Source organism: Lepeophtheirus salmonis, chromosome 6 (assembly GCF_016086655.4).
Source record: "Lepeophtheirus salmonis chromosome 6, UVic_Lsal_1.4, whole genome shotgun sequence".
Lineage (NCBI taxonomy): Eukaryota > Metazoa > Arthropoda > Copepoda > Siphonostomatoida > Caligidae > Lepeophtheirus > Lepeophtheirus salmonis.
Genome location: NC_052136.2, coordinates 19,678,496 through 19,685,701, shown reverse-complemented (window position 1 = coordinate 19,685,701; position 7,206 = coordinate 19,678,496). Strand labels below are relative to the sequence as shown.

The 7,206-nt window shown below is 35.3% G+C and overlaps 1 long non-coding RNA gene across 1 annotated transcript; it reads left to right on the top strand.

Moving 5' to 3' along the window:
* Nucleotides 1-1,464: 1,464 nt before the first annotated feature.
* On the top strand, nucleotides 1,465-3,708 carry LOC121119817 (uncharacterized). The gene is made up of 2 exons (XR_005864849.2): nucleotides 1,465-2,224; nucleotides 2,294-3,708. It is a non-coding gene; the product is annotated as an uncharacterized lncRNA (long non-coding RNA).
* The last annotated feature ends 3,498 nt before the right edge of the window (nucleotides 3,709-7,206 follow it).

The following is a 7,206-nucleotide window of genomic DNA, read 5'->3' as shown; positions in this document are numbered from 1 at the left end:
CTAAGGGTGTATTCTCGAGGGGAAAAGCTAGCAAGGTTTGCTTTGATTATGCCTAATGGATTTGCAGAAAGACGGATCTTTGTTGCTTGCATCCCCCATTAAACTTCGTATGTTTGCGTAAAATTGGTATAGTTTGCCTGTACGTTCCACTAATTTGAGGACAAATCTAGCTTATTATTGAATGATACCCAAAAAAAAAGATTGAAGTTCCTTCCTAGATCTTGGCTTCGACTCGATTTTTTAATAGGTAAATCCCCCCGGCACTAACGTAGTATCCTAAGAAATTTAAAGAGCATACGCATTTATCTTTGGAGAGGCGAAGTCCTACCTCTTGCAATCTAGACAGAACGTGAAATAGGGTATAGCGATGTTCATCATGGGATTTAGACGCCACTAGTAGGTCGTTGAAATAGATTAATACTCCGTCCATGTTGGAAAATAATGCATACATAAAACGATGAAACATTTGTGCAGCGTTTTGAGTCAAAATGTCACAAATTCGAAAAGGTCGGTGAGTTTGGGGATGGCCGTCTTTGGGGTATCTTCGTCCTCGACTGGGATCTGATGATAAGTTTTGCAAAAGGTCTAGTTTTGAAAATACTGTGGGGCCCCCAAGATTTTGAGAAAAGTCTTTCATATTCGGAAGAGGGTACCGATCGAGCTCTGAAATACGGTTGATTCAACAAAAATCCCCACACAATCGATCCCCCTCCCCCACCTGTCTTCAATACTTACATACTATTAGAGCCTTGGTCTCTTCTAATATATCCCATACCAATATCAACAACTGGTAGTTCAATGAATTCATGGAGAAGAACTCTAAGAAGACTGCATAGCCGCAGCACCATGAACAGGACAATAAGGAAAACAAGCAAGGAGGTTTGGGACAAAATCAGGAGAAACTTAAGGATAAGTTCATCTCCATTGATGAAACCACGGAAAGCCTGGGTAGGGCCAAAAAATGTCACCATTCTTTAGATCCTTCATTCATCATTCATAGTGACTAAAGTAGGTTTACCCAGTGTTGCCTGGTAGGCATTAAGAAATTAAAATTAATTCTGAACTCCTCTACTTCATATAAAAAAAAATAAAGACATTAAAATTTAATCATTATTCTTGCTGGATGTTGGTGTTTGTAAGCATATTTGCCCTCTTTTTTTTATAAGGAGAAGTGGGGTTTCCCAGTGTTGCCCGGAGATTAAGAAATTAAAATTAATTCTGAACTCTTTGCACACTTTTTTTTAAAGCCGGTACGCTTTTTTATTCGTCTGTATGTAGTCCAGATAGCTTGAGATGTCCATGAATAACTGTGTCTTGGAGCCGACGAGCTTTTTATTCATCTGCATGTAGTCCAGATAGCTAGAGATGCCCATGTGTATTCCTTGACCAGGTATAACCTGTAGTATATGGATTGTCCTGATTTTTTTAGTCACTACAGAATGAAGGCTACTTTTTTTTCTTTTCACTTGTGTTATGTACCTCGTCGGAGGAGGTTGAGTACATGTGAGTTTTGATAATAATTATTTGTATTTAGTGATTCTATACTTATTTTCTACTAATTCAACGTATAAAAAAAATGCTGACTTGCTGTGTCCCGGGATATAGAACTGGTCATCGTAAGTCATAAGGATCTGAACGTCATTCGGATTCTACAACCATCGAACTCAAGCATTGTTTACATGTATTCCCAAATAATAAATAACTGAAGGATAAGCGGATAAGAGCCATACGCAGGAAAAATTTTGTTCCTACTAAAATGCTCGTGTTTGCAGTTGTCATTTTCATGAATCATACTACTCGAAAGAATGAAGAGACTCGAATACTTATAGAAAGCATATTGACTTAAAGCGTGAAAAAACTTAAGCCCGATGCAGTATATGAGCTATATTTCCTGATCCTCAAGCATATTTATCCGTCTTACCTACGCCCACAAGATCGACTTCACTATCGACTACTAAAACTAGGTTAGTTTTATCAATCATTTTATTATTTTCAGAGTCGAAAGTGAGAAAAAACAACTTGACTTAATTGAATCATTTCGAAAAAATTAACGATAAAATCGATAGGACATGTTTACCTGAACATACTCATGACATCTACGAGGGAGACTTTGTTATACTTTTTGCCATTTCGACTCATTCTGTTGTACCTGGATTAAGTTACGGAATCAAAATATATAAAAACCTATCGTTTGAAATATTTTCGAATGAGCTCCCAGTTTGAAGTAAGAAGTCAATGTGCATGTTTTCAAATTTACAGAAATTCATTACATGCTTGTATTCTTAAAAAATAGGCATATTACATCTCCATCATCGAATATTACTTTGCACAGTAAACTAATACAATCATCATTAAAAGAAGAATCTATATGGAATGACCATCTGGAACTAATTTCTTAACAACTTGATTTGCATTTGCAACATCCTAAGCGAATGAGGTATTCGCCTAAGCTCCTTGGAATATCTACTTTGTGGAAAAATACTAGTCCAGTTTTCTCTAACTTAAGTTGCGAATCAGGACTCATCCAACTACCTACTGTCAACTATTTAAAAAGATAAGAATATTTGAAGTCACAGGTGGTGTGAACAATTCGGCGATTGACTAACTATCTTTACGAATGAAGAGTTTGGATTCGAAGGAGAGATATATATCTATTATAATCAAGGTTGTGCCCTTTGCGGTCTTTTGCTTCTATTAGTTCAAACTGTTCCGATTCTTGAACCACTAGAACCGGAAAAGTCGAACCGAGACCGTAATGTATTGATTATCGATCTCAGTTCTTGTGCTTTTTTTCCTATATAAAATATATATTATAAAAAATGAATAAGCTTTAATTAATAAGTCATTTTTTTTTTTTTTTGTACAATTGCAGTGTTTTCCAATGATTTTTTTAAGTTGGCAAGGTGATACGGTTACATCCTAGTTCCGAATAGTTAAGGTCTTCTTATAGATCTGAAAACGGGTTTAAGCACCAGACATTATAAATACAAGAGGGAAGGGGTGGAGTAGATTATGGATCTAGGTCCACTACAAAGCTTGTCGGAGTCCTATAATATGATAACTATAATATTTGTTAAGCTAGGGTTTCCCAAACTTCACTATACCAAGTTCGCCTACACTAGTACATTTTAAACTGTGGCCCCTTTTATACGAGTTTTTGGAGCCCCTGCTGGAACTTGGTATAATACGCACTCTGCGTATAAGGTAGATGAGGCCCCGTTTGTATCGAATATCATTTCCTGGGCCCGAATTTTCTACCGACACCTCTTGTTTTAAGTGCTTATTACCAAACTGATCCTGTATAAAAAAGAACCATGACCGATAAAGCTGAACCAAGACCGGGGTCGATAGAAAGGCTGAACTTGAACATGGCACAACCTTGATTATAATTGATGAGTTAACTCAAATCAAAGAGTAGTTTTCTGGAGGGAAATTTTTCGGATGTGAAAAAAGTAGAGCTATTCAAAAACATTATCATGCTTCATAATAAAAAGTATTCTAGGTCGGTACAATGATTTGGTTCATATCACCAAAGTTAGTTCGTCTATCATAAAGGAGTACAATATGAAAGTGCTCAGTGTTGTTACAAAGTTGGGTTTGAGACGGTTGTAACTATAAAGGATACTCATTCAGCTAATATATAAATGTATATATTCTGTAAAATTATGTAAAACAAAATATATTGTCAGTTAATTAGAGAAAATCAGGGTTGGAAGTGTTGCGCTATTTTGGCGTTCTGTTCAATTTTTTGTTTTTCGTTCATTGTTCAACGATGATTTTTGTTCCGTTCAGTATTTTAATTATAAGGTAGTACCAGACTTGTACAGGATACCTACATACATTAGTGCGTTCGTCAAATGAAGTTGTTCAGTTTTTGAGGCATAAAAAAGGCAGATTCTCCAAATGAGATTGTCAAATTAAATTGAAAATAGAAAACGACAACGCTTTCGTGGCCTTAAAAGAAAAAAGGTCATACATGTTTTATTGCTTTGCCCGTTTTTAAGGCTCAAAGCTGTTTTAAGCCCTCGCTGTTGAAGATAGGGATAAATATATTTTAAAGGCAAATGTTAAATTTTTTTTTTTTTTTTAAATATCTGCATCATACCTTTAACTCGAGTTATCTTTGTTTAAAGTGGAAAATAGGTGATTTTTATTCAGAGACTCATAGCTTCAAGACAAATAGATTCAAAAAGTTTAAAAGTATTGCATTTGATAGCTGAAAATATGAGAAAAAGAAAAAGTAGGGGAGGGGGAATTTAATTTTTTTTTAAACAGTGAAATGCAATACAAATCCATACTAAGAGTGTATAATTCCGAATTCGGTATCGGGATTCATCAATGGAGTACGTGTGCAGGAAGGAATCCCTGCTGAACTGACTCTCGCCAGTAGGATTTGCTCCGAGTACTACCTGGGATGTCTGTCTTTTGGAATCATATTGTTAAAATATATTTTTGATTAATTTCATCAACAGTGTGATTGTTAAAATTAATGTATTGAATGAATTTAGTCTATCGTAATAAGAAATCAGATCTTTTTTTTGGGTGTGCAACGTTCGTATCAACACGGTTCTGCGAGTCAGTGTTCTCTGAGATGAATGTGGTAAAGAATAAATATAGTACTACACTCACTCATGAGCACATACATCAGATAATGAGGATTGCCACAATCAGTTTGGATGCGAACTTTAAAACGAGCAAATAACAGTCATTAGACTTATAATATGTAAATATATTCAAACGTCAATGAATTATCACATTCCAATTAAATTAAAGCTAATTGGTATGGGCTGTTAGAGGATTTTTTCAAAAAATTTTAGAAAACCTTGAACAGTCTATCAAAAATCTATACTTCTATTGCCTAGTTTTATTATACATTATTAAATGTATTAAACATATGTTATTAATCGTTATATATTGAAGATTAAGAGAAACTATTATAATGGAAGGAATAATATATTTTTATCAAATATGCGATATTTCTACTCCCATATCGCTCAAAAAAGAAAAGTAATTTTACAAATTTAGACTTTTCAGTACATTTTTCCTTTATTATACTCAATTCATATAACTCAAATATCCACTCAATGTGAAGTACTTTAAATCCATAAGGAAAATTACAGCCAAAAATAAAAAACAAAGAGCGTAAGAGTGTGTTTCAAGATAAGTTAAGTTATTACTGCATAAAAAAGATATAAATAATAGTTATGTACTTTTTTGAGTGGTTATTCACAATCAGATAAATATTAATATCAGGGGTGTCTGCAGGGATGGAGGCTTTAGGTCCCTCCTCAATTTCAAAAATAGGCCCTGAATTTGTATAGTCGTGTTTCTAGGATACTTATCCTGTGGACAACTACACCCCTTCCGAAATTACTATCACCTATTGGAACAGAACGCTAAAATCACATTTTTAACGTTCATCGTTAAAAAAAAATTATGTTCCGTTGATTGAAAGCACGTTCCATGGAACGCCGTTCAATTTTGTGTTCCGTTCACAAGCCAGGAGAAAATCAAACCCATCACTACAGGTTAAAAAAAGTTTATAGCTCAGTTTTTTTATGTTGATCAATATGAAACAAAATTATCCTCTGTTCACATTAGAAATAATATTGCCGAAGTGACTTGAACGACGCTAGTTTTTATTATTTAACAAGTGGTAGTATATTAGTATGTAGTATCTCAGTAATTAGGATCTGGTTAAAATACTATTTTTTTCTTTAATAATATAGAAAATAACTCCGCAAGAAATCATCTGTGAATACTGTCGGTTTTTCCAAGATACTTAGAGACACGGTAGGTCAGACAAAGGAATACTAGAAACGCATGGACAAGGTGTTAATCCGGTGTGGAAGGGGCATGTTAAAAAAAAAAAAAAGACACCAAAAATCAACATGTTAACTCTAAAAAATACGGGTTGTGCCTCAGTTTGGGCCTCGTGGAGGAAGGAAAAGAACCATGGGCACTTACAAGAAGTGAAGTGTGTGTCCGTGTCAGGGACCATATCATTCAAAGTGGATTTCATTCCATGAAGTTCTGGTTCTCTGATCTTCCTACTCTCCCGTTCACCTCATGGGGTAATGAAAGTGCAATGGTTTCTCCCCTAGATCATCCAGAGTTGGATGAGGATGCATCGAGGGAGATTAATATTTCTCCCAGGGACGAGCAGGGTGATCGTGTCCCTTTAATCTCTATAAGGGTGAACGATATTTCTCGCAGGGACGAGCAGGGTGCTCGTACCCCTTTAACCTCTATAAGAGTGAACGATATTTCTCCTAGGAACGGGCAGGATGATTGTGTTCCTAAAATCTCGGCGAGGGTGATGGTTATTTCTCCCAGGAACGGGCAGGGTGCTCGCGTTCCTAAAACCTCTATGAGGAGTAGTGTTCTCCTTTCTCCGGTGTGCGTCCTGAGAGCACGGTACGTCTATGGAGATAAGTTTAGTACATACAAGAGCAAATGGTTGCTCCGCGCCTGGTTATGGATGCAGCAGATAAATATGATTCTATTTATGGAGCAGAACCTGGTTAAGGACCGGCATGGATTTGGTGCCTGGGGGGTGGTGTAATATATAAGTGTCTCCTTCCCTCTTATTCTCTTATTTCTTGTACTTTCTCATATATATATGTATATATTTGTAAAGTACTGTCTTTACCTCTTTATAAGTATAAATAGCCATGTATTATATATATATATATATATATCAGAGTTGTGTTTTGTATTAATAAGAATATAATTATTCCTATTAAACAAGCCTTGTGTTATTCCTCCACGGCTTTCCTCTCCTCAATTCTCTCGGTCCTCCTAGATTCCTTTGTATAAATAGTTTGTGTCTCCTCAACCTCGTCAAGACACAATAATTTTAATCGCCAATTCTACTCTCTGTCGTACAAGGACTTACAATTATAACTCCGCAACCAATCCTCAGTGTATCTTATGATTACACAAGAACGTTCTATAAGGTTTTAAAAATAATTGAATATATTTAGAAAAGGATGTTCACTTCTCAGGAATTAAATAATAATAACAACTGTAAGGAAAATAAAATTCATTCTTTATACTACTTATTTCAAATTTACGGGCCAGCTAAAAAACACACCGGATTTACATCTATGCACAGAAATGAATATTATATGTCTTCAAAAGCGGGAGCAGATTTTTGCAGTTGGTAATTATTATAATAATAGAAGCTGTCATCATTATCTTTTC